Source organism: Pongo abelii, chromosome 1, assembly GCF_028885655.2.
Source record: "Pongo abelii isolate AG06213 chromosome 1, NHGRI_mPonAbe1-v2.0_pri, whole genome shotgun sequence".
Taxonomy (NCBI): Eukaryota; Metazoa; Chordata; class Mammalia; order Primates; family Hominidae; genus Pongo; species Pongo abelii.
Genome location: NC_071985.2, coordinates 204,963,852 through 204,973,599, shown reverse-complemented (window position 1 = coordinate 204,973,599; position 9,748 = coordinate 204,963,852). Strand labels below are relative to the sequence as shown.

The window sequence follows — 9,748 nt, the reverse complement described above, 5'->3', positions numbered from 1 at the left end:
GGAGGCGGAAGCTGCAGTGAGCCAAGATCGCGCCACTGCACTCCAGCCTGGCCAAAGAGCGAGACTCTGTATCAAAAAAGATAAATAAATAAAAAATAAAGGTCTTAATACTTGTTAATTACTATTACTGACCCCAGGAACTCTCTGAAGCACTTTTCATGCTGGTATCACCTTCTTTAGCACTCACATTATGTCTTATCGGAAACAGGTTTAGAGCTGTCAAGAAATTCCTCCAGAGTCGTTTACACTTCCAGCAGGGGAGTCAAGACTTCAACCCAGAAACTCACAAGCAGGAAAAACTTGGCAAACAGGCATGGGTCAGACAATGCTTAGGGCTTGCTCAAGCACTCGTGACCAGTTACTGATCTATGCAGATCTTCTGATTGCAAACTGATAGCTGGATTGTAACTTGAAGGGTCTGATAAGATGTAAACTTCATAAAACAGGATTTGGGGAGGTAAATGGAGTAGAGTCCTCCAGAGGAGTCGAGATAGCTAGCTTGGCCCTCAATTGTGGTTGAGGTGATTCTTTCACTTAGGGCTTATTTTCCTCATCTATGAGTGAGGGAAGGAGAGTTACTGGGGTCTCTAGCGACCTTTCCAACACTGATTTTCAAGGGCGAAAGAATTCTGCTTAGGTAAGGCCCAAATCCCTTGGCTAAGGTTAATCCTCGGTGGGGCCGGCAATAGGGACGCGTCCCCTTTAAGGCGACAGCTCGCCGGCGGCGGCGGCCGGAAGTGTTGAAGCCCGGCCTGGCGGCGGCGGTGGCGGTAGCTGCCGTGGCGGCCTCTGCGCATGCTCCGTCGCCCGCCCGCCCTGGCCGCTCGCCGCCCGCCCGCCCGACGGAGACGGTGAGGAGGGGGAGGGGTGGGCGCGCGGGCGCGGGCGCGGGGTGGGGTGGGGGCGGGGGGGCGGGCGCGGGGGCCGCGCGGCGGCCGGCGAGGGCGGGCGGGCGCGCAGGGGGCGGGGGGCTGCTGCCTCCGCGGGCGCCTCCCCACGCCCTGTGCGTGCCGCCGCCGCCGCCGGGGAGCGAGCGGACGTCGCGGCGCCGCGGGGGGGTGGGGGGACGCTGCCGCTGGGTCCGCCCGAGCAGCCGGGCCGCCCCCAGCGCAGCCGGCCGCGCCGGCGGGGCTCGGCCCCAGGCCGGGGCGGCGAGAACCGGCGAGTCCACCACTGGGGGGGCCCCGGCGCCCCCGGACCGAGGGGCCCGGAAGTACTCGGCTCAGGGGCCAGGAGGGGCCGGAGTGACTCCGGACTGAGAGGCCTAGGCGCCCAGGACCCCGTCGAGGGGTCCGGGGAGCCTGGGGTATCCCCAAAGGCGGGGTCCGGGGAGCACCGGGCCCTTGGATGAGGAGCTGGTTGGAGGCCTGGGTCCTGCCCAGTGGGAGGGGGACGATAGGTGCTGGAAGCCCGGATGCCCGCTTGGGAGGAGACCCTCTCGGAGCCTTGGCGGGAGAGCAAGAGTACAGAGTGGGTTCTTCTGAGGAGATCAGAGTCCAGCTTATCCCGAGGGGCGCGGTAGAGGCCTCGGCCACTCAGAACAAGGGAAAAAAGGGCAGGTTTTTTTCCAAAAGCAGGGAAGGAAGAGGAGCTCCAAGGGGAAGTGAGCAGGCCCAGGTCTCCCCACAGATGAGCGCGTGGTAGGAAGACTCCTAGAGCCTCCTGAAGTACGAAAGAGCAGCGTCCAAACCTGAGGAGATGGAAGGTGTCTAGGTGCCTCTTGATGTCTAGGTGGAGAACAAAGTAACCTGCGCGGTCAGGGGATGGAGAAACCTATCTTTTTGAGAGAAGTAGAGATCGTTGAGGAAAGATGCTTAGGGTGTTCCCGCTTTCTGAAATGACAAAGGAATTGGCCAGGTGTTATCTAATTGAGGGGCAGGAGAGATGAAGGCAAAATCTCAACCCGAGGGTCTTTGGAGGATGATCCACCAGACAAGGGGGTGAAGCCTTGACCTAGACAGCAGAGCAGGCGCAGCCCTGGATTCTCTCAAGATGAGAGAAATCTCAAAACCACTTCCTAGTAGACACAGATGGGGCCTTGATTGATGTCTGTTTAGGCGAATCAAGACGGGTTTTAGGAAAAGAGACTGTCAGACATAATTCTAGTCTTGAGGGATTATCTTCTTCCTCCTTGCCTCTGCTAATAGTTACCAAAGTGCATTTGGGGACCCTTTTTATTTATTTATTTATTTATTTGTTCTTTGAGACGGAGTCTCACTCTGTCGCCCAGGCTGGAGTGCAGTGGTGCGATCTCGGCTCACTGCAACCTCCGCCTCTCGGGTTCAAGCGATTCTCCTGCCTCACCCTCCCGAGTAGCTGGGGCTACAGGCGCCCGCGACCACGCCCAGCTAATTTTTGTATTTATAGTAGAGACGGGGTTTCACCATGTTGGCCAGGCTGGTCTCGAGCTCCCAACCTCAGGTGATCCGCATCCTCAGCCTCCCAGAGTACTGGGATTACAGGCGTGAATCACTGCGCCTGGCCCAACCAGGCTAATTTTTTTGTGTTTTAAGTAGAGACGGGGTTTCACCGTGTTAGCCAGGATGGTCTCGATCTCCTGACCTCGTGATTTGCCCGCGTTGGCCTCCTAAAGTGCTGGTATTACAGGCGTGAGCCACTGCGCCCTGCCGGGGAAACTTCTTATTCAATGGTTGCACCGTCTCCTAATTTGAGAGCCTTATATCAAGGATGTATATTTAATAACTTAAATGACTTTTTTTTTTTTGGTTCCTATTTACTTCAGCAAATACATTTAATAGGTAGCTTCTACTCAGCTTCATTGGGTTTATTGTGGGGGCAGTATTTTGGTCTTGCCCTAAGCCAAAGTCCACCGGACTGTAGCGGGATGACTCCAAATAACTCTTATCCCATCGCTCCCTCAAACATCTACATAGTAGTCTCCAGTCTGTGACTTAGAATTTCACCTCCTCTGTATACTTCTCTCAGTGTTTCTGCGTAATTTACTTGTTGACCTCATTACATCTTGTAGCACTCTGGATCACCCACTGAATGCATGAGAAGAAATAAAGGGGATATCAAGGAGTTTTGGCTTCAAGTAATAATAAAGTTTTAACTTGCATTTTTTCCCCTCGTTTTAAAACCGTAGAGTGGAAATTTCTTTTTTATTTTATTTTTTTGGGGGGACAGAGTTTCCCTCTGTCGCCCAAGTGAGAGTGCATTGCGGGATCTCAGCTCACTGCAAACTCGATCCTTTCAGCTCAGCCTCCTGAGTAGCTGGGACTACAGGTGCGTGGCACTGCGCCTGCCTAATTTTGTTAGTTTTCTGGCGGGCGCTGTGATTTATGCCTGTAATGCCAGCACTTTGGGAGGCCGAGACAGGCGGCCTTCCAAAGTGAGCGGCCTCCTCGGCCTCTCTTTAGCTCGAGTTCCAGACCAGCTTGGGCAACATGGTGAAACCCTGTCTCTACAAAAAATGACAAAAATTAGCCGGGCGTGGTGGAGCTAGTTGCCTGTGGTCGCAGCTACTCCGGAGGCTGAAGTGGGAGGATCGCTTGAGCTCCGGAAGTCGAGGTTGCAGTGAGCCGAGAGCGCGCCACTGCTCTCCGACCTGGGTGACAGAGGGAGACGATGTCTCACCAAAAAAAAAATAAATAAAATAAAAAATAAATAAAAAATAAAAAAAATGACTACACAGTCTCCAAAAATTATAATAGAGTGTGGAATAAATAAATATTTTGGGCTGGGCGCGGTGGCTTACGCCTGTAATTCCAGCACTTTGGGAGGCGGAGGCGGGCGGATTACCTGAGGTCAGGAGTTTGAGACCCACCTGGCCAACATGGTGAAACCCTGTCTCTACTAAAAAATACAAAAATTAACTGGGCGTGGTGGCAGATGCCTGTAATCCCAGCTCCTTGGGAGGCAGGAGAATCGCTTGAACCTGGGAGGCGGAAGTTGCAGTGAGCCGAGACTGTGCCATTGCTCTCCAGCCTGGGCAACAAGAGAGAAACTCCGTCTCAAAAAAAATTAAATAAATATTTTGGGGTTAGAAAATTTCAGAAAATCTCGTACTCATTTTTACTTTTTTTTTTTTTTTTTTTTTGAGGAGTCTCACTCTGTCGCCCAGGCTGGAGTGCAATGGCGCAATCTTGGCTCACTGCAAGCTCTGCCTCCTGGGTTCACGCCATTCTCCTGCCTCAGCCTCCCTAGTAGCTGGGACTACTCGCCCGCCACCATGCCCAGCTAATTTTTTTTTTTGTATTTTTTGTAGAGATGGGGTTTCACGGTGTTAGCCAGGATGATCTCGATCTCCTGACCTCGTGATCCACCCGCCTCGGCCTCCCAAAGTGCTGGGATTACAGGCTTGAGCCACCACGCCTGGCCTACTTTTTTAAGTCCCCAGAAAGTGCCAATATTATTATTATTTTTTGTTATTATACTTTAAGTTCTAGGGTACATGTGCACAACGTGCAGGTTTGTTACATATGTATACATGTGCCATGTTGGTGTGCTGCACCCATTAACTCGTCATTTATATTGGGTATATCTCCTAATGCTATCCCTCCCCACTCCGGCCTGGGTGACAGATATTGTTACTTTTTTTTTTTTTTTTTTTTTTTTGACGGAATCTTGCTCTGTCGCCAGGCTGGAGTGCAGTGGCACAATCTCAGCTCACTGCAACCTCCTCCTCCTGGGTTCAAGTGATTCTCCTGCCTCAGCTTCCCGAGGACTGGGACTACAGGCGCATGCCACCATGCCCAGATAATTTTTATTTTTATTTTTTTTTGAGTTTTGCTGTTGTTGCCCAGGCTCGAGTGCAGTGGCTCGATCTCAGCTCAACGCAACCTCTGCCTCCCGGGTTCAAGTGATTCTCCTGCCTCAGCTTCCCGAGTAGATAGGATTACAAGCATGTGCCACTACGCCCAGCTAATTTTGTATTTTTAGTAGAGAAGTGGTTTTTCCATGTTGGCCAGCTGGTCTTGAACTCCTGACCTCAGGTGATCCGCCCGCCTCGGCCTCCCGAAGTGCTGGGATTACAAGTGTGAGCCACTGCGCCCAGCCAGTATTACTCCTTTTTCATTACTAGTTCCAGTGTCCTTCCCTGCAATCATGTGACACTTGTCCATTTTTTGTTTGTTTTTTTGAGATGGAGTTTCCAGGCTGGAGTGCAGTGGCTGTGGCGCGTTCTTGTCTCACTGTAACCTCCGCCTCCTGGGTTCAAGCAATTCTCCTGCCTCAGCCTCCTGAGTAGCTGGGATTACAGGCGCCCGCAGCCACGCCTGGCTAATTTTTGTATTTTTAGTAGAGACGGGGTTTCACCATGTTGGCCAGGCTGGTCTCGAACCCCTGACCTTGTGATCCGCCCTCCTTGGTCTCCCAAAGTGCTGGGATTACAGGCGTGAGCCACTGCGCACAGCCTGACACTTGTCCTTATTCAAACATAGCATCTTGCCACATTTTAGACATTGGATTTTCAGGACACAGAAAAATGAATTTAGAATGGGTTGGAAATCATTTGTTTAGTTTTCTGGTAACTATATGAGCAGTGGTGTGCTTAGTTTCAAAGTGTCGTTTTTGTCTTTGAAAATAACTACAGGCTGGGCACAGTGGCTCAGGTCTTCAATCTCAGCACTTTGGGAGGCCGAGGTGACAGGATTGCTTGAGCCCAGGAGTTTGACACCAGGCTAGGCAACATAGCAAGACCACATGTCTACAAAGAAGTAAAGAAATTAGGCCGGGCGTAGTGTCTCACGCCTGTCCCAGCACTTTGGGAGGCCGAGGTGGGTGGATCATGAGGTCAGGAGTTCAAGACCAGCCTGGCCAACATGATGAAACCGTGTCTCTACTAAAAATACAAAAAATTAGCCAGGCGTGGTGGCGGGCACCTGTAATCCCAGCTACTCGGGAGGCTGAGGCTGAGACAGAGAATTGCTTGAACCAGGGAGGTGGAGGTTGCAGTGAGCCAAGACCCAGCCATTGCACTCCAGCCTGGGCGACAGAGCGAGACTCCGTCTGGAAAAAAAAAAGTTAATGAAAAAAAAGGAAAACAGAAATTAGCAGGGTTGGTGGTTGGTACCTATAGTGCCAGCTGCTCCAGAGGCTGAGGTGGGAGGATCACTTGAGGCCCCGAGGTTGGGGCTGCAGTAAGCCAAAAACACTCTACTCCACACTGGTCTGGGTGACAGAGGGTGACTCTGTCTCAAAAAACAAAACGAAAGAAAACAAAAACCCAAAAAACTGCAGAACAGTTAATTTGATTTATTTATTTATTTATTTTTTTGAGACGGAGTCTCCCTCTGTTCCCCAGGCTGGAGTACAAAGGCACAATCTCGGCTAACCTGCAACCTCCGCCTCCTGGGCTCAAGTGATTCTCCTACCTCAGCCTCCCAAGTAGCTGAGATTACAGACATGGGCCACCATGCCCGGCTAATTTTGTATTTTTAGTAGAGACAGGGTTTCTCCATGTTTGTAAGGCTGGTCTCTAACTCCCGACCTCAGGTGATCTGACTGCCTGGTCCTCCCAAAGTGCTGGGATTACAGGCGTGGGCCATCGTGCCCGGCCAGAACAGTTAATTCTTTTTTTTTTTTTTTTTTTTTGAGACGGAGTCTTGCTCTGTTGTCCAGGCTGGAGTGCAGTGGTGCAATCTCAGCTCACTGCAAGCTCCGCCGCCCAGGTTCACACCATTCTCCTGCCTCAGCCTCCCGAGTAGCTAGGACTACAGGCGCCCGCCACCACGCTCAGCTAATTTTTTGTATTTTTAGTAGAGACAGGGTTATCTCCATGTTAGCCAGGATGGTCTCGATCTCCTGACCTCGTGACCCACCCGCCTCGGCCTCCCAAAGTGCTGGAATTACAGGCGTGAGCCACCGCGCTCCTGGCCCCAGAATAGTTAATTCTTAAGCATTTCATGTAAATTTGACATATTTCCTTTACATGTGTTCACGTAGAATTCCAGAGAGAGGCCGGCTGGGGTGGCTCACTCCTGTAATCCCAGCACCGTGGGAGACAGGCGCAGGCAGATCACTTGAGACCAGGAGTTCTGACACCAGCCTGGCCAGCGTGGTGAAACCCCGTCCCTACTAAAAATAAAAAAAGCCGAGCATGGTGGTATGCACATGTCATCCCAGCTGCTACTCGGAGGGCTGAGGCACAACAATCGCTTGAACCCAGGAGGCAGAAGTTGCAGTGAGCGGAGATCACACCACTGCACTCCAGCCTGGGCAACAGAGTGAGACTCTGTCTCAAAAATAAATAAATAAAATAAAATAAAAGCAAGTTTAAATTAAAAAAAGAAAAAAGAATTCCAGAGAGAGTTGTATGATTTCACAGTGAATACTCCAAAGCCCCGAATGATCAACTCACTCATCTTGCCTCAGGAGTTTTTGTTGCTGTAAACAAGAGCTACTTTTCCATTTACACTCAGCTTAGAAATGACCTTGCATTTAGAGCTGGTTTCAGGTTACCTGCAAGGAATATGGTATTTAGGGTAATGAGTGATACTCAACCCAAACTTGCTTCTCTAAATAAGGTCAGAATTGCCATGTTGAATCAGACCCATGATTTAGAGTGACATTGAGAGATGTATTGTGGATGATTATAATTATCCTCTCTGATAAACTCTCAGAAGGCTAGAGAAGAAGCCAGAACATTCCTCTTGGGTACTAATGTATGGTGTGGGTAAAGAGTAAAATGTGAGTTGCTATTGAGGAAGATATTAAGAAGTTAGTCAACCACCTATTCAGAATGTTGTAGAAGGGATTTACTTTAGAGTAGAAAGTTGAAATTAGAAGCATCCTTCTAAATCTGCTTCTTTAACGATTAACTAACCCATTTTTTTTGCCTAAGGTATTATAGGTTGAGTATCCCTAATCTGAAAATCTGAAACCCCAGATCTCCAAAATCTGAAAATTTTTGAGCCAACATGATGGCGTAAGTGAAAAAATCCCACGGATTAGTAGTTAACGCAGGCTCTGTTTCATTCACAAAATTATTAAAAATATTGTATAAAATTGGTCAGGCGCGGTGGCTCACGCCTGTAATCCCAGCACTTTGGGAGGCCGAGGTGGGTGGATCACGAGGCCAGGAGATCGAGACCATCCTGACTAACACGGTGAAACCCTGTCTCTACTAAAAATACAAAAAATTAGGCAGGCATGGTGGCGGGCGCCTGCAGTCTCAGCTACTTGGGAGGCTGAGGCAGGAGAATGGCGTGAACCCGGAGGCGGAGCTTTCAGTGAGCCGAGATCAGGACACTGCACTCCAGCCTGGGCAACAGAGCAAGACTCCATCTCAAAAAAAATAAATAAATAAATAAATATAAATAAATACAAATAAAGATATTGTATGAAATTGCCATCAAGCGACCGGGCGCCGTGGCTCACGCCTGTAATCTCAGCACTTTGGGAGGCTGAGGTGGGTGGAGTTCAAGACCAGCTTGGCCAAGATGGTGAAACCCTGACTCTACTAAAAATACAAAAAAATTAGCTAGATATGGTGGCGGGCACCTGTAATCTCAGCTACTCTGGAGGCTGAGGCAGGAGAATCACTTGAACCCGGGAGGCGGAGGTTGCAGTGAGCCGAAATTGCACCACTGTACTCCAGGCTGGGTGAAAAATCGAGACTTTGTCTCAAAAATAAAAAAGAATTGCCATCAGGCTATGTGTGTAAGATGTATGTGAAACATAATCGAATTTTGAATTTTGTGTTTAGACTTGTGTCCCATCCCCCAGATATCACATTATGTATATGTAAATATGCCAAAATTAAAAAAAAAAAGTCTGAAATTTGAGGCACTCCTGATGTCAAGCATTTCAAATAAGGGATGCATAATCTGTAATTTTTTTTTTTTTTTTTTTTTTTTTGGAGATGGAGTATTGCTCTGTCGCCCAGGTTGGAGTGCAGTGGCACGATCTCGGCTGGGACTACAGGCGCCCATCACCATGTCCGGCTAATTTTTTGTATTTGTAGCAGAGACAGGGTTTCCCCGTGTTAGCCAGGATGGTCTCAATCTCCTGACTTTGTGATCCACCTGGCTTGGCCTCCCAAAGTGCTGGGATTACAGGCGTGAGCCACCATGCCCAGTCCATAATCTGTAATTTTTGAAAATTTAAAGCACATTTTCGGAATAATGAATTCCATAAGTTTGCTACTTGTCAAAGTATTACATGTTTTAAATTAAATATGTTATAGCACAGTGCTTGACAATGAGTGCTAGCTCAATAAAGGTTAGCTGATTCTTTTAATTCCGCCTACATTTTTATGGTTCAAATTTTGAAGATATTTATGGGTTCAATTATTCTAGGATTAGATGGAATTTGTATGCTTCATCACATTCCTTTTTGGACTTTTCTAGTCTCGAGGGTCTTAATTGTTTTGGTTCTACTGTTGGTAGCCAGCTGAACCAGTTCATTGATTTTTATTTTCTCTTATTTTATTTTATTTTGGTTTTAAGGAGTAGAGAGTTTAATAGGCAAGAAAGAAGGGAGAAGAGGCCGGGCATGGTGGCTCACGCTTGTAATCCCAGCACTTTGGGAGGCCAAGGTGGGCGGATCACCTGAGGTCAGGAGTTTGAGACCAGCCTGGCCAACACGGTGAACTCCTGTCTCTACTAAAAATACAAAAATTAGCTGAGTGTGGTGGCAGGTCCCTGTAATCCCAGCTACTCGGGAGGCTGAGGCAGGAGAATTGCTTGAACTCAGGAGGCAGAGGTTGCAGTGAGCCTAGATCACACCACACCAGTGCACTCCAGCCTGGGGTATAAGAGTGAGACTTCATCTCAAAAAAAAAAAA

The 9,748-nt window shown here is 49.1% G+C and overlaps 1 protein-coding gene across 6 annotated transcripts in view; it reads left to right on the top strand.

Annotated features, from left to right (window-relative positions):
• Positions 1-351: 351 nt before the first annotated feature.
• GMEB1 (glucocorticoid modulatory element binding protein 1) overlaps positions 352-9,748 on the top strand; it is a 49,587-nt gene continuing 40,190 nt past the window's right edge. For 2 of the 6 annotated variants that reach the window (XM_024235438.3, XM_024235432.3), the window contains exon 1: positions 352-851. The gene's annotated coding sequence lies outside the window, so the exon portion shown is untranslated. Of the gene's footprint in view, positions 852-1,170; positions 3,056-6,859; positions 7,889-9,748 lie in introns of those variants that run through there. The other 4 variants (XM_063713877.1, XM_063713880.1, XM_054538764.2 and 1 more) reach the window with 4 other exon arrangements.